Genomic DNA, 25,291 nt, shown 5'->3' with positions numbered 1-25,291 from the left:
TTGTAGATTCCTTATTTTTAAAGCTTTTTTTTAAGTTTCTCTTTACCCAAAAATGTAATCTGGATTAAATTCAATTTATTGACTCAAAAATATAAATGAGAAATTCAAAATCATTAACACTCTAATACAGGTAGATGGAATGATGAGTGATTAAGGGAGAAGCTATAAGAAGACATCAAGTAATGATCTTTCTAGCATGGTCTGAATGCAATCCTTCCTATGAAATTAAAATTTGATACAGCCCCTACTCAGCAGCCCTTACACCCCTACCCAGCAGTCCATGCACCTCTACCCAGCAGCCCTTGCACCACTACCCAGCAGCCCTTGTGCCCCTACATAGCAGCCCTGGCGCGGCTCAGCGCAGCGGACACCAGGACTCCAAGATGGCATGAGTTGTACCAGTGAAGGACAAGAAACTTCTGGAGGTCAAACTAGGGGAGCTGCCAGGCTGGACCTTGATGCAGGACTTCAGCCCTAGTGGATTTGCCTGAGCGTTTTGAAGACGTTACTATCCGTATTACAATGAGTACATCAACGTGAAGAAGGGGAGCATCTCAGGGATTACCATCGTGCTGGCATGCTATGTGCTCTTCAGCTACTCCTTTTCCTACAAAGAGTCAAGCACAAGTGGCTACTCAAGTACCACGGAAGAAGAGGATACATGATCTTCTTGGCCCAAGTCCCTCTTGTTGCTGAATCCTTTCATATCCTAACAGGAATTAACCTCCAAATAAGCAATGACTGGTAATAAATAAATAAATAAATAAAATTGATACAAAGTCTATCAGGAAACCTTCTAAACTCTAAGATTTGTCAGGAAAAATTGTGAAACACTGAAATATGCAAAATATTACTGGATGTCCTATCTAGTATACCCTTCCAGATTATCTAATTTAGGAAGAATATGAGGCTTACATCGTTTTTCTGCTACTCTACAACTATGTAGTTGTAAGATACAGAATACTACAAATAATTCTGTTCCATAAAAATGCAAATAAATTGTGTCCAGTGAAATGAAGTGGATAATTGGTATACAGATATTAGCTACTTTTGCATCTGTTGCACATTCATTTCAGCATCCTCAATTGCCTACATATGTGTGCTCTTAAAATTCTCCTTTGAACAATTTGTAACATCTTACTGGTCTTCTTATTAATTAATAAGCTTAATAAAGTCTTTAATATCCATTCTTTTTATATTTGAATAAGACATAATTTTAACCTTTCTTTAAAAGTATCCCTTAACAGAATCTATAATTAAAAGTATGACTTTTGAAATCATATCCACCTTCCATAAACAAGCTTTCTTAAAATTTCCACTCAGTCATAAGTCATCCCATTCAAATTAATCAAATTAAAATATTACAGCATCAATGTTTAAAATAATGATATTATTCATATTATAAAATAATGAAAAAACACTCCCCTACTTCTACTTCTAAGAATCCAAATATGAATGAATCCAAAGACCATCATTACATGATGGACATTTACTATTTACATATCCCTAGAAGGAAAAAGGCGCCAAGTGGACTATGACATAATGCTTTTTTATCACTGAGATTTCATTTCTTAGATATCTCTATCATAATATTCCACTGTTCTGCTCCAATGCCTCTCACGTATATACATAAGTATATGTAATTTATCATTCTAAGCCTAAATAATAGGATTCGGCAATTATTAGAATACCTGAAAAAATCCACATAACTCAGTTAAACTTTGACATTATGACCACATTCACACATGCACAGATAACAACCACATCAAAACCACCAACTAGCCAACATGGTTTTTAAGAGTCCATCAATTCAAAGAAGCATCCCAATTTCAGATATGTTCCAATATGAAAAAATATACATCTTAGAATCCATAAAACACCACAAATATAAGTGCAACAATATATAGCAGGAATATAAATGGCAAATAGCTTACAACCAGAAACTCTATCACTCGATGGTCATCATTTCCTTAAATAGCTAGGATAATCCACACAGACTGCTAGAAATTTATGAATCTTAAAACTGACAGCCAGCATCTCAATGAAGCCAAATAACTCTTTTTTTTTTTTTTTTTTTTTTTTTGAGACGGAGTCTTGCACTGTCACCAGGCTGGAGTGCAGTGGCGCAATCGCGGCTCACCGCAACCTTTGCCTTCTAGGTTCAAGTGATTCTTCCGCCTCAGCCTCCGAGTAGCTGGGACCACAGGCACGTGCCACCACGCCCAGCTAATTTTTTTGTATTTTTAGTAGAGACGGGGTTTTCCCGTGTTGGCCAGGATGGTCTACGATCTCTTGACCTCGTGATCTGCCCTCCTCGGCCTCGCAAAGTGCTGGGATTACAGGCGTGAGCCACTGCGCCTGGCTGAAACCAAATAACTCTTTAGGGCAATAAAAGGTAAGGTCCTTGACCAAACTAGGGTTATTCAATCTTTTGTTAAGGAAAAGAGTGGTAGGGGTGGTTTGGTCTCTAGCAGGACGGTGAGCAAGACAGTTTCACATAATGCAGCTGGCTTAAAGCAAAATAATAAAAATGAATAAACACGCTTTTCCCTACTTCTAAGAAAATTATGTTCTTCCTTTTTGATGTACTGCTGACATTCTTTTCCTCTTTTCAGTCCTAGATTAGTTAACAGCTTGTAAAACTGCTGTTATTATAATGACAGTCTCAATCAGCTATATCATAAGGCTTTTTGCCTAAAGGATCATCTCTCCAAGTTGTAATCTCTTTGAAGACAAAGGAGACAAAAGTCTCTCTTGGATGCTAAGGTTTCTACTAAATTAAAAACCATAATATTCTAAATATTTATGAATAATATCAATCAGAATTCCTGCTAAATTTTTAGCCTTTTGCAATATGTTATAAAAGTTTCCATTGTCTTCGTATTGCTGACGTATTGCTGAAGGCTACAATATTGCCTAGCACATAGTAATAACCAATAAATGTTGGTAAACTAGAAACTGACTCCTTCTCTGAATGGCCTTAATTCTCACAATTAACCTACGAAGTAAGTAGGGCAACAATGCTTACTCCCATTTCATATATAAAGAAAGTGAAGGTTGGAGAATTTAGGATTTTGCTCCAAAATCACAATTAATAAGTGGCATTGTCAAAACCGAATCCCAGGCCCTTTGTCTCTAAGTCCAGAACAATTCTCGTACCTACTTCATGATACTTGACTCAGGATTCTGGTTTGCCGAATTACTGAAACCACATCAACACTGAGTCAATGGTAATTCTCTACCTAGTTACATTTCTATTTTAGCACTGATATTGTAAAATTAAGTGTAGCAGAGATTATTGGAAATACATATATTGACAGTCAGGTAGCTTACTTCTAGTGGGACCAGAATACTTAATTTTCCTGTGCCTAAAGTCCTTCATCTGCAAAAGCAGGTGAAATGCAGATGATAATTAAGGTCCTTTCCTAACTGAAAACCTAATATTCTAAATACTTGTCAATGATACCAATCAGATCACCTGCTACATTTTACTGAATATTGGCCTTGGGGAAAAAAAAAAACTACAGAAACCTAGCTGTTGGATTTGACAGTGGGCCAAAAACATAATATATAAACGGAAATTTCAGTGTGTTCCAACCATACTACTTTACTAAGGATACTGTCTGTACCAATTTAAAACTAGAAGGTTTTATGGATAAATGAGATCTATACAGCAGCCCTTCTAGGTATACAAGATACTGAAACATTTTACTGGCCTGTATAACATACTTTTTCATACATGGAAAACTGTATCTTTCTCATTACAAATGCCCTAGCTCTCCCCACAAAGTTATTGTGAAGTCTCCAAATATTGCTAATTTGTCCCTTAAAGAAAAAATATAAAATACTTTGTGACATATGAAAAATGTTCACCATGTTCTTTAGTTGCTTCAGGATACAGCACATGAATCTTTGAGTTTCTAAACAGAACCATACTACCTAGATATTTTTGTCTAAAAGATTTAAAGCTTAAATTTGCTACCTTTTTTTCTTTCTCGCAGCTTTCAAGTCACTTAGCCTGCTCCAGTCTCTAAGATATACATTATTTTTTTCAATAAATGAATACATAAAATGAGTATTTTGACTACTTCTTAGTATAAATCTTTCCTTTGTATCAACAAATGTTCAAGTACATTTTCGTTGTACGACCAAATTTCTATTAAAAATGTAAATTATTCCTGCTTACTCTATTAAATCTTTAATTAAAAGTTGTTTTTAAATAGTCAAAAGACTTTTATCCATTTTTATGGAATGCAGCAGGGCACGGTGGCTCACGCCTGTAATCCCAGCACTCTGGGAGGCGAGGCAGGCAGATTACTTGAGGTCAGGAGTTCGTGACCAGTCTGGGCAACACGGTGAAACTCCATCTCCACCAAAAAATACAATTTAGCCAGATGTCATGGCACACACCTGTACTCCCCAGCTACTCGGGAGGCTGAGGCAGGAGAATCACTCAAACTCAGAAGGCAGAGGTTGCAGTGAGTCAAGATCATGCCACTGCCCTCCAGCCTGGGTATCAGAACGAGACACCTTCTCAAAAAAAAAAAAAAAAAAAATTACAGAATGCTATTATTCTATCAGTAATAAACACAATATACTTTCTATTTTAACAAATGAGTAACTTACCATTTTACCACTCAGTTACTAGGAAAACTACCCTAAATTACCAATAAAATTGTTCCTACAATCTTTCTCCTCTGCCTCTCTGCTTCCCTTCAAAAAGTTCTTTACTCCACAATTTCCTCAAACAGAAAATTTTCCTGATTCTCCTATCCCTCTGATCTTCCTATCACTCTCTTCAAGATCCTTTTCCTCTTCTTTCCACCAGCATCCCCCTTGATTCTCTGCCTATATTCTCCTTCATCTTGATTCACTTCTTCACAGCTCATCTGCTACCACAAGATCAACTAACATTTCCATACTGATGAATCCCCAAAGAACATTTTTAGCCTTTATTTTTAACCAGTCTCTGATTCTATATTTCCAGTTGCCTTCAGGATATGTCTCCTTGAATGACTTGATACACTATTAGAATTCAAAACTTCCAGTTTCCCTACATCCTCCTAATCTCCTTGTACATAAACTCCATACTTGGGGACATATAATTCTCCTATGCAATCCTAACAATCTAAAATCTTCACCATTTGCCACTCCTCACACCCAGAATTTACTATGTTATCTGCTTTATGTCATCACAGAATGCTAAAATGTTACTGAAAATAGCCACTAAAAAATGTGGCAACTGTTTCTAATACAAACTGATGAGTTTATAATATGCGATGAGTAAATATAATGTAGTTCCCTCTATTTTCCTACTAGACATCTGTTTCTAATTTTTCAATATTATAAAGAAAACTGTAATCTTGATCATTATACATATTTTCATATTTAACAGTATCTCTTTAGTGTAGCAGTCCAGAAATAAAATTAATGGGGGAAAAAAAAAGATAAAAGAATTGTTAAGGTTCTTGATTAATACTGACAAGCTTATTTCCAAAACAGTATTATCGCAACAATGTTAGCTCCATGAGTGCAGGGATCTCGTCACTTGTGCATATGACAGACACTAGTAACACAATAATGACAATAACAGTAAGTACTCAATAAATTTTAAGTAAACTGATCAACCAATCATATCTATGAAAGTACTTACAAATCATAAACATTCCTTTATATCCTTATTATATCTTTATATTATATTTCCTTACTCCTCTTTAAGAGTAAACATTTCACTGCTTTAAGCAATGAAATGCAAGTAAAAGTGGTATGTGATACTTCCAGTATTTAGATCCATTTATTGTGTCCTTTCCCTTCGTGACAGCTACCTAAATGAGAGGCAAACTTTCTGGTATTATATATCATCATTAATTTCTTATAGTAAAACTTAGTTTTTCCCTAAAACATATCCTTTTCACTAAAAATATAAAAATATAAAAAAATAAAACATATCCTTTTTACTGATCAGAAATTCACAGGTAACTCCCTCTTCAGTGCAGGCGGATCCTTTGATAGGAGGATTACAAGTGTACATTGTCACTAAGAAAGAATATGGAGCAGTAAAGGAAATTCCTAAAGTCTGGAAAACATTCTTGGCTTTCTGCTTTGAAATGAAGTTGACTTTGAAAATCAGAGAATTCAAATAAAACTATGTTAGATTTCGATGAAATAAAAACGCTTCATGGAGCCCTTAGTATTACTGCACCTCTAGAGGCCTCAGAAAACAACTTGAAACCAGGCAATATGCTTCATTTCTAAATTCAGCTGTGTCAACTGAGATGCACCTTAGCACGAGGGTCAAAGTAGTACAGGGAGAGAGGGTAGCCAGAGCCTCAAACATAAATTGTAACTCAAACTTAAACTCATTTGAAATGCAATAAACAAATTACACAGAAACCACGCACAACTACTTGGGCACTCAAATTTAATTTTTAAAGAAATTTTAACTGCTATCATCTAATCCTATTAGATAGGGAATATTTCTTTCACAAATACAGCTAAACGCATTGACTTTTCAGAGTTTTATGCAAATTCCAAGAACTAAAAGAAAATAAAGGAAGATAAATTAGAAATGAGAAGCTAATTTAATGCCAACAAATTAATCTTTCAGAAAGTTAGAAAGAAGGCCAGGCTATTTTATTGTTTTGTTTATACTTCATAAGCAAAGGTGTTTATTGGAGATTTTTTAATAAATGTTTTCTTTGTCTTTTTTTTAAACTGGTCAAAGAAGAAAAGTTAACCAGAAGAAGAAAGGAAGGAGAGCAGTTATTAGCAAATTTTTCCACAAGGAAAATCCTATCAAAATCCTTCTTTGATATTATTTGTCCTTATCATTCGTTCCCACAAATGCCAAAAAAAAATGATTACCGTCAGGTTACATGATAATCCAAAGCCTGATATGATGTTCCATGTTTTTGTCACAATTCAAGATTATTGCATTTGTCCTATCATAACACTAATTAATGGTCAATATAAAATTATGGACTACATTGAACAGCAGACAAAAGGAAAAAATACAGCCACATCACTGTAAGATTGTAACACAAGCAGGCCGGGCGCGGTGGCTCAAGCCTGTAATCCCAGCACTTTGGGAGGCCGAGGCGGGTGGATCACGAGGTCAAAAGATCGAGACCATCCTGGTCAACATGGTGAAACCCCGTCTCTACTAAAACTACAAAAAATTAGCTGGGCATGGTGGCGCGTGCCTGTAATCCCAGCTACTCGGGAGGCTGAGGCAGGAGAATTGCCTGAACCCAGGAGGCTGAGGTTGCGGTGAGCCGAGATCGCGCCATTGCACTCCAGCCTGGGTAACAAGAGTGAAACTCCGTCTCAAAAAAAAAAAAAAGATTGTAACACAAGCAAATCGTTATTCAGCATTTTAGTATAGTTCCTTGTCATATTTTTCCAAGCCACGTTTCTATTTGCTTATTTGATTCTACATACTTGTTTAACCATCTTATTCATGTACTTATTTAACAGCATAAGCCTTTTCCCATGTTAACAGAAATTCCCCATAGGCTTCACTTTAGGTATGGTATTCCATCAAGTATACATTCCACAATTTATATTTTGTCTTAGTGTTAGACAGTTGCTTTTCATTTTTGTACCATTACAAATAATTCTGTTAGAAACTTACTAGACGTCTTTCCAATATTTCAAATTATTTTCCTAAAATGCATTCCTCACAACTGAAGTACTATATATCAAAAGAAATAATCAAAATTAAAAGCCAATATGATATCTGGGATTTGGTACAAAATAATACAGACGGGAAGCAGATGACAAGAGTTCTAAGTGAAGCACGTTTAATTTTTTTCAAAACAAAACATTCAAACAAAAAATAAAAAGCAAAAAATCATCCTGAAATACACACACACATACAAGCACATGCACAGGAACACACATTCTAGCAAAGATTAAAGTTTTTTTATGGCTCTTGCTACACATTGCCAAACTGCTTCCCTAAAGGGCTGTAATCATTTTTACTCCCCATATATAGCTTAAGGTTTATAGTGAAGGCTTTTTTAACTCCTCTTTTCTTTGAAGTCTTTGCTTGTACATTGACTTTGGCACATCTCTGCAACCTACTGCAAATTTTTCCTATTGAGATATGTTTCTGAGTTTTCACTTCATTCTGGAGACTGGAAATTGTTCTTATGATGCTCTGTGTTCACCATACAAACTTCGTTCCATGCAGGATAAGAATTAGATAACGGTACAATGATTTACCTGCATGAATATTTTTCAGATTGTTGTTTACAAGGCAAAAATACATTTAACATAATATTTAGTAAAAACTGGAAACAATTGTTTCTATATCACTTTCAGTGTCACAGCATTCCTTCAAAATGTATTTACTGCAATGGAAAAAAGATAATTTGCCACTATAACGTTGAGTTTTTTAAAGTAGGCTAAAAGACTGTTCATATGACACAATTCCATTTTATATACAACATACACACACATGTGCACAAACATAGAGATAAACAAACCTGGATGTGTATATTCTAAAAAATAGTATCTTCTTGGGGAGTTAAGTGGCTTTTACAAACATCTTTATACCTATTTATATATATATTCATTTTAATAATAGATATTCTTGGCCGGGCGCGGTGGCTCAAGCCTGTAATCCCAGCACTGTGGGAGGCCGAGGCGGGTGGATCACGAGGTCAAGAGATCAAGACCATCCTGGTCAACATGGTGAAGCCCCGTCTCTACTAAAAATACAAAAAATTAGCTGGGCATGGTGACACGTGCCTGTAATCCCAGCGACTCAGGAGGCTGGGGCAGGAGAATTGCCTGAACCCGGGAGGCGGAGGTTGCGGTGAGCCAAGATCGCGCCATTGCACTCCAGCCTGGGTAACAAGAGCGAAACTCCGTCTCAAAAAAAAAAAAAAAAAAAAAAAAATAGATATTCTAAATATATGGTTTTTAAATCATCAACTAAAGTAAGCAATTTACTATGTATACGTGTCAATTTTTCCAACTGGATACGTCTCAGTGAATTTATAATCATTAAACAAAGTAATAGACAACACAATCATCAACTGAATAACATTACTTTTCTTCTAAATTTTCAAAACAGAGCTTTGTGCCCAAAGATCTTCCAAAACTGCCTCATATTATCAAGAAAATTTGGTTCAAAGTAGAGATTCAGGAAATTAATGAACCAACAAGACACAATTAATTATATCCAGAAATTAATGATTAGGATATTAAAACTTGTAAAATATGGAAAGAATGGTTTTCCTTTTTAAAACATTTTGTTTTGAATTATTATTAATACATAATAGTTGTATTTATTTATGAGGTATATGTGACATTTTAATACAAGCATACAATGTGTAATCATCGAATCAGGGTTACTGGGATATCCATCACCTCAAACATTTATCATTTCTCTGTGTGATAAAGCTTTTCTTAACTAGAAGTTGAATGATTAAAAAAAAAGTATTTACGGACCTAACTAAAACTGTAGCATGTCCACCTCTAGGAATTCTAATACAATTTGTCTTCAGGGCTCTAGCTCTGCCTCCACCATTAAAGTTGTGTGACCAACAGCAAGGCCCGCATCTCCAAATTTAGTATTTTACATCAGTTGATTTCTAAGGTTTTCATGGCTCTATGGCTGTATATATACTTAAAAAGAAACTGAAAACAAATCTGATCAATAAGGAACATTTTCATGACATATGGTGTGTTATTCCCCAGGGCTGCCATACATAATACCAAACACTGGGTGGCTTAGAACAACATAAATGTATTCTCTCACAGTTCTGGAGGCCAGAAATATGAAATTAAGGTGCCAAGAAGGCTATGCTCTCCCTGAAGGCAGTAAGGAAGGATCTGTTCAACGCCTTTCGCCTAGTTTCTGGCAGCCTCAGGCGTTCCTTGACTTGCACATGGCCATTTTCTGCCTGTGTCTCTTCACATCTGAGGCGAGAAGTGCTTGGTGGGAAGCCTCACTCTAGCACCTCACCTACTGGGTGACCTTAGGCAAGTTGCCCAATCACTATGTGCCTCAGTTTCCTCACTGTACAATAATAGTTCTTACCTCAGAGTGCTATTGGAAAGATTAAATGAGGTAATATATGTTAAGTATTTAGAACAATTCCTGACACATAGTAAGCTCTTAAAAACTTTTAGTTCTAAAATTTCCAATTCTATATGCAGTCCAGAAATATATTCAGTTCTGTAAAAGATGGTACTCATTTCAAAAGGAATATTTTGTTGCAGTTTTTGGATTCTTTTCTCCTACTTATGTGAGTCACACTGCTCATACTCACTTAAGCATAATAGGTCATTTTACAGAATAAATGTTCAAAGATGGGTGGTATGTATATTGAAAACAATATGCCAACTCCTGAGTTCATGTCTAGACTTCCTTGGGATTACAGAGATAGTAAGGTTAATTACTCTTTTAATTATGATCATCATTTATTACCTTGCTTTTGTTTTGAGAAAAGGGCAAAACATTCTGAGTATATGTTTATGACCTCTAGTATTCTTTCAAATTAAGCAATTAAGTATTTAAACAAACACTTCTGAAGTAGAAGCAAAAATCACTTTCTCAGACTATTTAGTACTTCCTAAAGGTCTCCAAGAAGTAGCACACTCCAATGAATATTTATCCTCTTCCTCAGAGCATCGATGCTCACACTACCTAAGGGAAGCCTGTTGTCAGCTAAGGCAAATGAGGTTAATAATAAAAGGATTTGACAAAGAAGAAAAATGTGCTGCACTTTAGAGAACTAACATCTCATTCTCAATGAAATATGCTAGGAGAATAATGAGGCCAGGAAACAACCAGCTGTAAAAATATTAATAAATAGGTAACAAAGTCATTCTTTCTCACCCCAACTAGATATACTAATGGCCGAAGTTACTTTTTACTTACATTAGTATTATCTCAGGGGATGTACTGTTTTGCTATAAAAGTCAGCTGAGCTGTACAGCTTAACCAAGATAATCCTCTATATTAGTTTCCAAGTACAGAAAGCCTACGTGTAAATAAAGCATACATCATTCATTGTTACCTGGATGTTATTAACACTTGCTTCCCAAGAACTAAAATATCCAGACAGGGATTTACTTACCAAAAACAAACAAACAAAAAAAAAGCAAAGAAATATGGTTATTAACCTAACTATGGCTATCACATAAATATATCGCATTTGCCCATTTATTATGAGTATAGCAGTGCTCTAGAGGCCATACTATCCATACTTGATGGCTAGTTTCTCCCAGTAGCCATCAAGAAGCCTAAAATTTCAACATTTGAAATATTTTTAAGTCTTGACTTTTAGAGGAGAAAGAACTATAAAAGAGAATGTCTAGAGTTAAAGATAGAACAGCAGTCTAGGACTCACTTGCAATGCAAGAAGAAAATGGAATCAGCAGAAGTTCTAAGCAGAAAAGTGATATTATCCAAATTATGTTGGAAATAAATCTGGTAGCAATGTGGAAAATGTACTAGAGAAAACATATCACAGTCAAAGAAGGAGAGATCTATGTGGTACCTGGACTTTGCAAATGGAGAAAAGAAAAATATTCAATAGGTATTTTTCAGGTAGACCCAAAAAGACTCTGTGTCTAATTGGATACAGATGATAAGAAAATCCTAGAAGTTAAAGATGGAAGTGAAGTCTCTAACTTTGACTTGTGACTAAATATGATGCCAAGAATCAAAATAGTAACCAGAAGAAGAAAATAAGTTTGGTATGGGCTAGGTTGGGTTTGAGAAGTCTGAGAAATAACATCACACACATATATCCAATAGAGAGCTAAAATTATAGGTATAATGCTTCAAAAAGAAATCAGGTAGGCAAGAAGTCAAGAGCAGTGGACAAAGAGAGACAAGAGAGGAACCAGCAAAGCAGACAAAGCTAAAACAGAACCAAGAAAAAGGAAGTAATATACAACAAAGGACGAGAAAACTTCAAGGAGGAAGTATGCACACTGTCCATTTCTGCTAAGAGATGGCCACATTTGTATTGTGGCCATTGGATTTAGCGATGAGAAGATTTTAGAATTTTTCCAAAGAGTTTTTGTAGATTAGAGATAGAAGTCTGATTTCACTAAACTAACGGAGTAAGTAACTTAAGGAATTGAAGAGTATTCACAGATGTTTCTTCCCAAAAACATCTCTTTCCAGATGTTTGGAAATAAGAGAAAAATGTGCTGATTTACCTGTAAATCTTGACAAACTAAGACATGCAAGTCTCTGTCATTATTGTATAGAATAGAGGAGAAAACGAAAGGTAATTAAAGCTGACTCTAAAGTCCATAAATCTGATTCATGGGTAGAAATACAAAGATGTCATAACTTCAGCAGCAAGGTCCAGCACAGTAGACAAAGCCCCATGTGGTTACTGAACACCTGAAATGCAAGTAGTCCAAACTGAGATGTGCCAAATGAAACCAACACCAGATGTTTAAGACCTTATTTCAAAAAATGTAAAATATTTCATTAATATTTTAATATTAATTACATGTGGAAATAATATCTTAGATATATTGGGTTAGAAACTATTAAAATTAGAATTATAATTGTTTATTATTTCACTTTTTTCAATGTGTTACTAAACAATTTTAAATTACATATATGGATCACATTATATTTCTTTTGAACGTCCCTGAACATTCAAAATGTTATCCTCTAGAATACTAGAATAAAGAACAGGATTCAGAAAGGTTCCATCAAAGCCAGGCCATATATATCACATCAGTGTAAAAGTTAATGAAGAGGTCACCCAGGACATGTTCATGACTTTATAGTTTAAGAAAATGAAGTCCTAACTAATTAAGTGACTTACTCAGGTCACCCAGCTACTGGAAACAAAACCCAGACTAGAACATAGTCTATGGGTATTATCTCTATTATTCTACCACTTGAAATGTCAGTAAAAATTTAACTGTTATATACATCTTAGTCTGTACCACACTCAATAATTTTTTTATGCCAAATGTGGTGGCACATTCAATAAAATGACCTGTAAAAAAAATCTTAAAGTCATGATCTCCATAAGAGTGTCCTTTGTTCACCAGTCAACATGTAATTAACTAATATTTTAAGGTATGTTAATTCACAATTCAGTTTTGCTTTATTTTACTTTAAGCATGAGTGTGTGTGTATGTGCATATATACATATATATATATATATATATATATACACACACTCTGAATTTATTTCAATCAATTCCACGTGAATTTTAAAGAGAATATTCTCAAGTACATATCACTTTAAAAAAAAAAAGTGGTAAGAAAACATATCTTGAAAAGTTCAGAGCAATTACTCTCAGCCATTATATTATTATCTGCCATTTGTTAGGGGTAACTTATTAAGGCCTCATGGTGCTCATTAATGTAATATTCATAGAAAATTAAAAGTTATATTCAAAGTATGGCTATAGTGTATGATGACACACTGCATTTCGAATTCTGGCAGGATTTAAAATACTGCTTTGCCCAATGAGACCTTCAAAGACACGCAACCATTATGTTGCAAGTCAACCACAGTTCCAGAATCACCAATAATTATAACCAACCAAAATCTTTAGCTGTAATTTCTTCAGTACTCCAACAACTATAAGTGTATTTATGCTTATCATTAAGAAAGACACATTATTTTAAAAATTAGTATTTTCATACTAACTTTCCACATGAAATTGAAAAACATCACTTTAAACTTTAAAACTTAATTTTATGAGACAGGTTAATAAGCTAGTAACTGCTAAGTCATGGTAGTTATTTCCTTTGTAGAAATATTGTTACAAAATAGTGCTATGCTGAGTGCGGTGGCTCATGCCTGTAATCCCGCCACTTTCGGAGGCTGAGGTGGGTGGACCACTCAAGGCCGGGATTTCAAGACCAGCCTGGCCAACATGGCGAAACCCCATCTCTCTTAAAAAAAAAAAAAAAGAAAAAGGAAAAGAATTCAAAAGAGTATTGATAAAAATGAATAAAGAATTATTTGATTAAGCAACATGCTTATTTCATTTTGTATATATACACTATATTTACTTTAACAAATAAAACTATTATTATCATTCCAAAATGACATTATTAAAAGTAATAAAAATAAAGAGTACCATTTTCACTTCTTGAACATTTTCTGTTATTTCAATGTTATCACATACATGAAAGGCTGGTGAAAATCTAGCTACTAGAGTTAGCTATGCACAGGGTGACTGTGTTTTCCAAAGAGAAGTTTTCCGTTGCAATCAATGTGTTTTCTTTTCTTTGCCTGGCTGTTTCTGGCCCCTCTTCACATAACTGGAGTTAGTGTATTCATCTATTTCAAAGTTATTCCATTCTGGACTCCTATGTGGCAGCCTTCCCAAAAATACAAAATATCAAATACAAAAAAATACAAAAGTACAGAGCCAGATGTCATTAAAACCTGAGCTTTACTACATCCTTAAAAGTTTTCAAGTTTTCCCTGGTTGTATATGTCCATTTTTGGCTTAATATATAGCAGATGCTAAGTGTCCCACTGTTGACTATTCTTAGCAAGGCATAATCCAGCATGGAGCTACAGAGAATCACTGCTCCTTCAATATTGGCAGACTGAATCACACTGTTGGTGTTTATGTCAACCTACTTCATGTTAAGAATAACTGATGGTTGTTAGTGATGACACTGCATAAGCATCTGTGGTAGATTCAATATCGATATTCTAGAGAATATGCAATAAGCAGCATTTAATAGCATTTGTTCAGCCACTGTGGAAAGAAGTTTGGAAATTCCTTAAAGAACTTAAAACAGAACTACCATTTGACCCAGCAATCCCACTACTGGGCATATATCTAAAAGAATATAAATCATTCTACCAAAAAGACACAAGCATTTGTACGTTCATAACAGCACTATGCACGATGGCCAAGATGTAGAATCAACCTAGGTGCCCATCAACAATGGACTGAATAAAGAAAATGTCATACAAATACACCATGGAATACCATGAAAAAGAATGAAACCACGTCCTTTGCAGCAACATGGATGCAGATGGAGGCTGTTATCCTAAGAATAAATTAACGCAGAAAGAGAAAACCAAATATCACAAGTACTCACTTATAAATGGAAGCTAAACATTGGTCACTCATGGACACAAAGATGACAGTAACTGACACTGGGGACTACTAGGTGGCGGAGGGGAAAAGGGAGAAAGGGACTGATAAACTAACTATTGGCTATTATACTTACTACCTGGGTGACGGGATCAATCATACCCCAAACCTCAGCATCACACAATATACCCAAGTAACAGATCTGCACATGTGCCCCCAGAATCTAAAATAAAAGTTGAAATTATTTTTTAAAGTCCATAATATGATAAAGTGTGCTGAAGAATCATACTTCCTTGAAAATAAGTAAAAACATCACTTCTCCCATTTCTAAATCTAAAGTGAATATTCAAAGATAATTGCAGGACTTTAAGTTCATTAGCCAATATTCCCCTAACACCTAAGGCAGTTTTCTGCTTTTTTTTTTTCCAGTATGATCTTATTACTGCCTAATTATCCATATTGCTTTTCTTCCTTTTTGTTAAACTGAAATTCACCCAAGCAGTTTAACCTTTCATTTAGAATCATTAAATACACTCACCTCCCCTCACTGATAATTGGCCTCTTTCTTTATTAACTGATCTCCCCCCTTGATTTATTACAAATCTTTTTTGCCAAATTTGGATCCATTCTGTTAATACATTCTTTACCTTCTTTCAACTCAATTAACACAGTGTCATTGTAACCAAAGCTTTCCTATTATTTCTTCAAGTTCTTATTGCTCTTTAAAGATCCTCTAGTAGAATAATTAATTTTTAATAAACCTGGAATATTTTAATGATTCTTAATTCTACATTAAAATTTATTTGAGATATACTATTCTTCACACTGAAATGTTTCCTACTGTATTTTCATAATACTACATGGTAACTTTCCAGCAATCCAAATACACAAATCAAATCCTTACAATGTAACTTATGACCTCTAAAAGTACAGAAAACCAAATTATAATTTTCATATCCATAGCCAAACCAAACCAAGCCAGCTTCTTCAACAGCAGTTCCAACATCCATACAATTTTTAATAAAGTGAAACCTATACTTGTGCCATCAGTAAATATTAATGTAACCTCTGAGTATGAGTAAACCTGTCACTAGATTATGCAAATGAATAACCTTTCATGGGTCCTTGAGGTTTCTCATTAATGGAAATAAACAATGTTTTTAAAAGGCATTCCTGTTCTCTTCTTGGAAAGAAATACTTTCCTGAGCTCCAAGGCACTGATAAAATTTGGTGGGTGTCATTTTAAGCCCTTTCCCTTTCTTATCAGCTACAGACACATTTCTCAGCCCTGCCACCTCCACTTACCAAAACAGTGCCTGTTTTTTTCTAAAAGGAAAAGAAAAATGAAAGGTATCTACTGACCTTGAATCAAATAAGGTTATGTTTAAGTTTAGTTTAGAGATTTCTTCTACTTTTCCAAGACCTAAACTATGAAACAGAATATAGACTCTAGTGTCTTTATTAGCAAGAACCATATCTTAAGTTGACAAGAAAGATGGAGATAACAAGAACAAAATTAACCATTAGCATATTAAAAACTCTACTCCCAGAATAAATTACAAAGAACAAAGAAACAAAGATTTCTACCACTATCTTATTTTGAGTAATTTTAAATAGGAAAGGATTTTGATCTCATCCTTCTGTAAAACATCTACCTGCCAACTTTTATGTTTTCAACATTCAATAATTGCAACTATAGACATAATCTTGGTAAGTATATATTCATTTGATGTCTTTTGCCAATAAAGACCTGGTGTTCCAAGTCGCCTATCCCAAACTTTCTATTTAATGTGCCAACATAGCTCTTATTCTTTAAAAAAAAAAAAAAATTTCAAGTCAGTTTTGACTCCAGCTTTAAAGCTATGCAACATAGATTTCTGATATCCCAAGGGAATCTTATGTTAGGCTTACTAACAATTCCATTTTGATCCCTAAAGCTATTTTCATGCATTTTTTTAAATGAAAGAGACCTTAAAGATCAGCTAGTCTGTACCTCTTATTTTGCAGATGATATCATTGATCCAAGGAACAATTAAAATAACTTGTCCAAGGTCACTCAGCCAGTTAAAAATGACGCAACTCAAAGTGGAAACAAGATCTCCCAAAGCCTAGTCCCATAGTCTTGCACAGAACTGGCAGGTAGAGGCTTTCAGATTTGTTTCACAGAGAAGAAAACAAAATTTTTTAAATTAGTTACATAAATAAAATCAATGTTTTCAAATGCTTAATAATATTTGTAAAAGTACATTTCCTTGTACATAGTGAAGGTGGTTTTAGAACTGTTTGTATTTTTTATTGCTTAAGATGATTTTCTATTGCTACTGTAACAAATTACAGCAAATTCGGAGGCTTAAAATAACATCTATTTATTATCTCACAGCTCTCTAAGAGAGAAGTCTAGTGGGTTTGACTAGGTCTTCTTCTTAGGGTCTTTCAAGGCCAAAATCAAGGTGTCAATGGGTCTAGGCCCTTATCTAGAAATTACAGGATAATCTATTTCCAGGCTCACATTAAGTTGTTGGCAAAATTCTGTGCGGTTATAAGACTGAGGTACTTGTTTTCTTGGTGATCTTTGAGTGAAGGTCATTCTTAGCTTCTAGAGGCAGCCTGCTTTCCTGTGCTCATGGCCCCGGCATCTTCAAAGGCGGTAACAATATGTTACATCCTTCTTGTCCGTTGGATCTGACTTCGTATGCTGCATCTCCCTAACTACTACTTCTGCCTCTGTTTTTAGGGGCTCGTGTGATTACACTGGGCCTACATGGATAATCCAGGAAAATGTTTAAGGTAAACTGATCAATAAACTTATTTATATCTGCAAAGCCCCTTTGGCAATGTAAAGGAACTTATTCAAGGATACATCATCTTATTATACTTAGTATCCAGGGAATTAGAGAATGGAATTCACTTGGGAACCAACGTTCTAACTATTACATTTGGCTCATATTTTACTGAGGTAACCTTAAGGAAATGTGACTTGTTTTCTGCATATCATATTGTTCAAATTCTTAACAAAATAAATACTTTTCATTCCTAATATTTATATATCCATTTCCAGGAATGGCTCTAATTGGATCTGATTAGGTTCAGTGCCCACCCCTGTAGCAACCACCAGGGCTGGCTTCATGGCAATGTGACCACTGCAGTCACACACACAATCCTGGGCTCAGAAGGGCTCAGAAGAGCCCCCACATTTGGGGCTTAATGCTCTGAAGCTACCATCTTGAAACTCTTAACACTTTGAATTTGTTTTGTAAGTGAACTCCAATAGTACAACTGAGCATGTGCTAGGGGCTTGTCTGAAAAAAAAAAGTATTTCTCTTTCATTTTTTAATAATATTTCCAACAGGTACAACATTCTACATTGACGTTTTTTTCCTTTTACCACTTTAACGATGTCATTCAGTTATCTCCAGTCTTCCATCAGTTGAAAAGGTGGGCTATATTTTTGCTTCTTTGAAGGTAATATATCTTTTTTCCTCCTAAGACTTTTATCTTCTTTGGTTTTCAGTGGTTTGACTGCCATATGCCCTACATGTGCTTTCACTGTATTTATTCCAGTAGTGCTTTTTGATTCTGTGAACTGATGTCTTTCACTGATTTTGGAAAACTCTTGGCATTAACCTATTAAGATAATGCTTCTTCCTCAATTCCTACTCTCCTATTTATCTGGGACTCCAATTAAATGGTGGCCAGCTTTTTTCACTATTATACTATTTACACTAATAATTGCATGTTCCATTCTTTTATTCCCACCATGTTCCATTATATATATTTTTTAATTGACCTATCATCCAGTTCACTAATTCTCTCCTCAGCTGTGTCTCTTGCTTCCAACAATGACAGACAGTTAAAGTAAAGGCAGATCACCTTAAAATCAAGATTGAGTTTATCAAAGGATACATTTTGATTTTTGTGAGTAGTAGCCTTTTTATAGTTCCCCCTAACTCCTAGGATATAGCCCTACAGGAATCCCACTGAAAAGTTAAGAGTGTTTTACCAGGGTCCTTCTTCCTCCTTCCTGAATTCTAGCTTGCAGGCACTGTGAAACTGCCAACATTTCTGCTCACCCTCTCACCATCTTAGATATCGCTGCTTAGCTTCTCAACTTGACCACTGTGCTGCTTGCAAATTGACAGAACCCAAGGTAAAAAAAATACATCAAATACAGGGCTCACTTCAGTGTGTTTCCTTTCATTCTTAGATCTTTAGCCCTCGGTAGTGCTCAACTGTCGACCGATAGATAGATAGATAGATAGATAGATAATAGATAGATAGACAGATAGATCAATTTTAATCTAGTTTTCTCATTATTCACAGTATAGGCCTTAGTTTGAAATAAACTAGTCCATTTATAGTCAGAAGTAGAAATCAGCCACTGACTGACCTGAGGCCTATCTTTATGTATGCCTCTATATGTTACTGATTCCAAAAGTATTTAAGATAGGTTGACACACCTATACGATGGTTGATTTGCCTTGTGTTCCATTTCCTGCTTAAAACCTAAACTGTTTACCACTCTAAAATCTTATTTAATTCTGTTGTAATTGTCATGTAAACTAACATTCAAAATGCTTCTCCTCAACGGCTCAATCTGACTCCTTACATATAATATGTAATGTGTATTTGGGAGGTCCTTTGTAAATGGTGTTTTGCATTTACTCATTTTTTTTTTAATATAAGAAACAGTGTTCTCAGAGACTAAATTATTTCAGAGTAAAAATAAACACATTTATAAACATAAGCATTAGTATTTAATAGAACATTGCCTGTATAATTTTGTTCTTTGATAACTTCTAGGTACCTCTAAAAGGTTATAGCATTTATAAAACAGGATGAACAGAAGCTATGTATATCTCCTATGGTTACATTAACAGAAAATCACATTAATTCAAAATTGAAATTTATAAAACATTTCTAAGCTGTAATTTGTCTCAGAACTAAGAAAATGTCTCATTACATAATTGAATGTATAAGCATTGTGAAGCCAGTTTATCCTACTTAAGAAAGTAAATTGCTATTAAGGACTATCTTAAGGATACCAACTTTCTATATGGCTATGAACAGCATTTAAAAATCAGTTGTAATCTATATCAAACGATAGCAATAATACTCATACTACCTCATTTTATTTATTTAAAAACATTACTTATACATATACTAAGTAATGACTACAAATTACTATGGATAATTAAAAGTGCCAAAAACTACATCTCTCTTTAAAATAAACTGCAATATGGAACATGGAATTTCCACACCCGCCCTCCTCCGCTCCCCAGCATTTTACTGTCAATTTAAAAAAAAAAAAAAAAAAAACTAGAAAAGTAGGTACTTCATCCTGCCTATAGAATCTGTGAAAGTCAATGGTCTTTCTATATTTGGTTCATAAATGTACAATATTAACTACAAACTCAGAAAAATGTTTAGCCATAGATTTTTTAAATGGGAACCAGTACAGATAGAACAGATAAGTATACACAATTATATTTTCCCAGCTCAATTGATAACTGGTTTTTAATACAATTATGGGTCATTATTCAGTATTATCGTTACTGAGGGCAAAACATGAAATTCCATTTTTGGCAGATTCCAATTAATTTCCTTGGTGGGTCAAGGAACCTTTCAAGATTTACAATCCCTCAAGACACAAAACACCTTTCATTTTTTTTTTGAAGGCTCTATTCTATTTCATCTATTTCCCTGGCTCAAATCTTCATGACTCTTTGCTCATATTTATCGATGGAGATGCAGCCACCACGCTGGCCACCTGTCAGAAAGTGGCAATTAGTTTAGCATGTCACAAATCAGCTGTTGAAACTGTATGTACACTATATGTTCATAATATAGTATTATTGCTATCAATGAAGAGGCTACCACGTATTTCAGAAACCACTGTAACAGAAATTTGATTAAAGAAATGGGAGTAAAAAAAAGAGATGTAGACACACCAGGGCCTGCATGATCTCTTTGGTGAGAATAGATGTTACTCAACCAAACCATCGTATCACATTACATAGAGACATCACAGTATGATGGGTAAGACACAGCTTTGATATGAGGCACTGCAAACCTTTGCTCTGCCATGTATCAATACTTGCTATGTCCTTAAGCAGGTTATTTAGCCTGTCTATGCCTTAGTGTTCTCATTTATAAAACCAGGGATAACAATAATACCTACTTTATTGGTTTTTCTTAATAAGAATCAAATAAAAGTGAATTTAGAACTCTTAGCTAAAAAAAATAAGCAGTCAATAAGTACTTTTAAAATTTATGGTTAGTTTTTTTCTATCTCTTTCTTCATAGATTATGTATCTTTTTCTCTCTGTCTTTGGACCTGATCATTCCAATACTCTCACCAACACGAGGTGTTTACCTATCTTTAGAAAACTACCTTGGCTTCATAGTAACTACCTTAGTGTTTTCTATCTCAGACTTTAGGATTTCATCTTAGTTCACTTCAGACACCCTCCAGGCATGCAGCAGTGTATAATGGGAAAAGATTCAGACATGGTGCTATCAAATAGAAATAAAACATATGCCACATGTGTACTTTTATATTTTCTATTAGGCACATTTAAAAAAGAAAGGATCAACCAGATGCAGTGGTTTTGCCTGTAGTCCCAGCCCTCAAGAGGTTGAGGAAGGAGGATCACTTAGGCTCAGGAGTTCATGCCCAGCATGGGCAACATAGCAAGACCCAACCTCTTGTAAAATAAAATTAGAAGAAAAAGAGAAAAAAGAAACAGTTGGAATTTTAATAATATACTTACTTATGTGAATATATCCAAATTATTATGATTTTAACAAGCAGCAATCACCACATTTCAAGTGTGCTATAACTACATGTGCTTGCTACATAAGACAGTACAGGCTTAGACTCAAATGAACATGGATTCAAATTCCGGCCCTGCTTTTCACTTGCTCTAAATCTGCTTCTTTATGTTAAAAATCACTATCTCCAGATATTGTGAGAATTAAATAAAACCGGCATATTCAAAGCACTTAGCACAATGCCTACTTACAGGCATTCTCATTAAATGAGAATTCTCTTACCCCAACCTTCTACTATAGAACTGAATACTGGCTCAATATAGTGAAATCTGTGATCTAGGCCTTCTTCCTTCCTTTCTCGCTCTCTATAAACTGTGGCCTTTTCTCCCACCCACACGCTCTCCCTCTTTGCTTCCTAGCAACTATAAATTTGACTCAGTAGAGTTATTTCTAGAAGCCTCGAACCCTTGTAGTCATGACCCAAGTATGTGATTTCAAGAAACTAAAAAAAACTCACGCCTGAAAGAGAAATTCTACCATCTCCTTCTCCTCTGCCCCTGTTGAATCCACCTCCCCAGCTGGCCCTACTGCCTACTCAGACAGAGTTCTCCCTCATTCAGGGGTTCCCACTGCTGCAGCTTCCTCAGCCTCAGCAACTGCCATCAACATCAGTGCTTCTCCATTAAAAGAGAGTCTAGAACCAAACATTAAGAGAAGCTGAGCAGCATTTTGCGAAATAACTGGCCAGTACCCTTTAAAATTGTCAATGTCACAAAAGACAATGATTAAGGAACTGGCATATATTGGAGGTGACTAGAGAGCCATAAAAAATGAAAATATGGGGTCTAGAGTAGAATTTTTGCCCCAAAAAAGGACATCAGTGGAAAAACAGGTAAAATTTGATTAAGGTCTACAGATTAGACCTAATAATATTCTACTGATATCAATTTCCTGATTTCGATAATTGAATTATGGTTCTATATAATGTTAATATTAGGGGATTTATAGGAACTCTATACGATTTCTGCAATATTTCTTCAAAATAAATAAAGTAAAATAAGGTTAAAACATTGTTAAATGTGATTATTTAGACTTTATTATGAAAGAATCTCTGTCCCAATGGACTTGTTAAGTGATATATTATTGTGAAATAACGCTACTTACACTAAGCCAGGAAGGCCATCACAAAGGTTAATGAAAAGTCAATTCCAAGATATAGAAAATCCACCTTAATCACCACTGTTAGTTCATAAATCCACTAAGAAAGTATGATGTCACCTACATATACTGAGGAGTTGATGATACCAAATCAGTATTTTGTGTGACCAGTAATGTTATTAAATAAATATAGTTACTGAATAACATACTTAAACAATAACTCCACTGTGACCAACTTTTTACAGAAAGAAAGGGACGGGAAAAAATAAGAAATATACACAAAAAAATAATATGCACCCACCTCCCTCCACCAGACCTCCCATGCTTTAGGAAACAACGCTGGTTGACCAACTCTGAACAAAACCCATTGCAATAGAAAGGACGGTCTGCTTTGCTATAGTATGTTTCTCTAACATAAAGTAACATAGACAATTGGTAAATGAAGAAAAGATTTCAGTGTAATGCAGAAGTTATATTGGTTCATATGTAATTTTTTTCCCAGATCATTAATGTTTTGCCTTATTATTAGTAAAGGCAATTGAAGGCTATGTACGCTAATGGCAGCAAACCAGGAAGGAATCCATATTATAACATTCAACCCTTCTCTTAGAAGTGCTATTGCAGTTAACCCTGATCTTTGTTAATAGATAAATAAAACAAAGTAATACAAAACAAAAGCAGGGCATACAATCTGGTATCAGTACATTTTGTACAATAGCTTACAAACTTTTCTCTACTTATGACTTCTGATTTTAACGTCTTTCTGCCCTTGTATGCACAGATAGCCTCAACCCTTCCTTATACCTTATTCAGTATCAGATTTTTTGTTTCTTTCTCAAAGTAACAATATTGCTTCATGATCATCTGTTGTTAAATATATAATACCAGTGACCAAGCACTCTTTTATGTAAATGGCTCCTCTAGGAACAAGCATATGAAAGTTTGTGTTATTTGTCCATGACAAAGATATAGCACATAACTGAATCATTAAAAACACAGTTCAACTGGAATGACTGTAATTTATATATGAATCCCAATTTGGGTAGAATAGTTTTGAAGTTAATGTATACAATAAATATCAATCACTATGAATATTTCATAAAAGGATAGTGTGCTCTTTTTAATATACTCCATGACATGGTAGGGTACTTTTATGGACCCATGCAACCCTGAATATCAAGGAGCCTTGTTTGAGTTTTCAATTATCTATTCAAGTCCCCTTGGTTGGAGATAGTCAGCATGTTTCTCACGAGGGGGAAAAAAATACTGCACATTTGTCTGTGTATAGTGTGACCTCTTTCACTTGGGTGGGTATCCTTTCCATCACCAACTAAGTGAGGATGTAACCTTGTCAAACCAAAGGCAAAAGAATAATAAGCATACGACAGGCTAAGCCAGCATAGGAAGGTTGTTTAGGAGGTTGCAAAGATAATACTCTGAATGACAAAATAAAAGTACACTTCAAAGAGCAGGTTAATATTTTTAAAAGCACTCAAAACCTGAGAAGCATTTAATATCCCTCCTTGGATGTCTGCCATACAAAACTCCACTTGAATTTATTTCATTAGTCACTAACCAGATTTGGTTAATATGTTTTCAAATGAATACTGGTAGAATAGTCTTGAAAGAAACACATTTATAGAATATCTATTTCCATAAAGCACTAGCCAACAGTAAGTATGAATAAGCAGGTGTTGGTTTGCTTTTACCAAACAATTACAAGTTACTATCCAACAGAAAAAATCCTTCCAATTCAAAAATCAGAAATATAAATGGGAAAAGTCTTTACCCAATATTTTTACTGTCGCCAAGACAAATGGCAGTAACACTGCTACATTAATTGCTGCCCCTAACTGGCATAACAGGGAATCATACTAAACCATTTTTGTAAGTATCTGAAACCAGAAGAAATTAGACAAGTTTGGCTGCAGTCTTCCTAGAGTAAATTTAAAGCAAACAAACAAAAATCTCCAAACCATTTAAGCATGTCCTAGGACTATGTATTATATCATCACGTCAGTTATGCACAGCTTGACATTCCTTTTCTACATTAAGACCGGAATGAAATTTTTATTTCTGACCAGTCATAATATTGTAACAGTGAAACAGTGCCACCTATTGGCCCCAAACAGAAGCATCCAGTACTAGTCTTTCAAACTTCCTTTTTCATTAAACTCCTGATATATATAAACGTCAATTATTTTCATGTCACAATTATCACCTTCTAGGAATACTTTTTAGCTATACAAACCAAGAAAACATTGGGCTAACAAAAAAAGTTGCTTACCAAGATGCA

At 34.8% G+C, this 25,291-nt stretch overlaps 1 protein-coding gene and 1 pseudogene across 2 annotated transcripts in view; one reads left to right on the top strand and one right to left on the bottom strand.

Moving 5' to 3' along the window:
* The window catches only part of IMMP2L (inner mitochondrial membrane peptidase subunit 2), an 880,842-nt gene that overhangs the window by 776,928 nt on the left and 78,623 nt on the right, over nucleotides 1-25,291 (bottom strand). The window lies entirely within an intron of this gene.
* LOC108293949 lies at nucleotides 384-2,066 on the top strand (annotated as a pseudogene).

Source organism: Cebus imitator, unplaced genomic scaffold (assembly GCF_001604975.1).
Source record: "Cebus imitator isolate Cc_AM_T3 unplaced genomic scaffold, Cebus_imitator-1.0 Scaffold554, whole genome shotgun sequence".
In the NCBI taxonomy this organism is placed as follows: domain Eukaryota; kingdom Metazoa; phylum Chordata; class Mammalia; order Primates; family Cebidae; genus Cebus; species Cebus imitator.
Note: the sequence above shows the minus strand (reverse complement) of the source record. Positions and strands in the feature narration are given on the sequence as shown.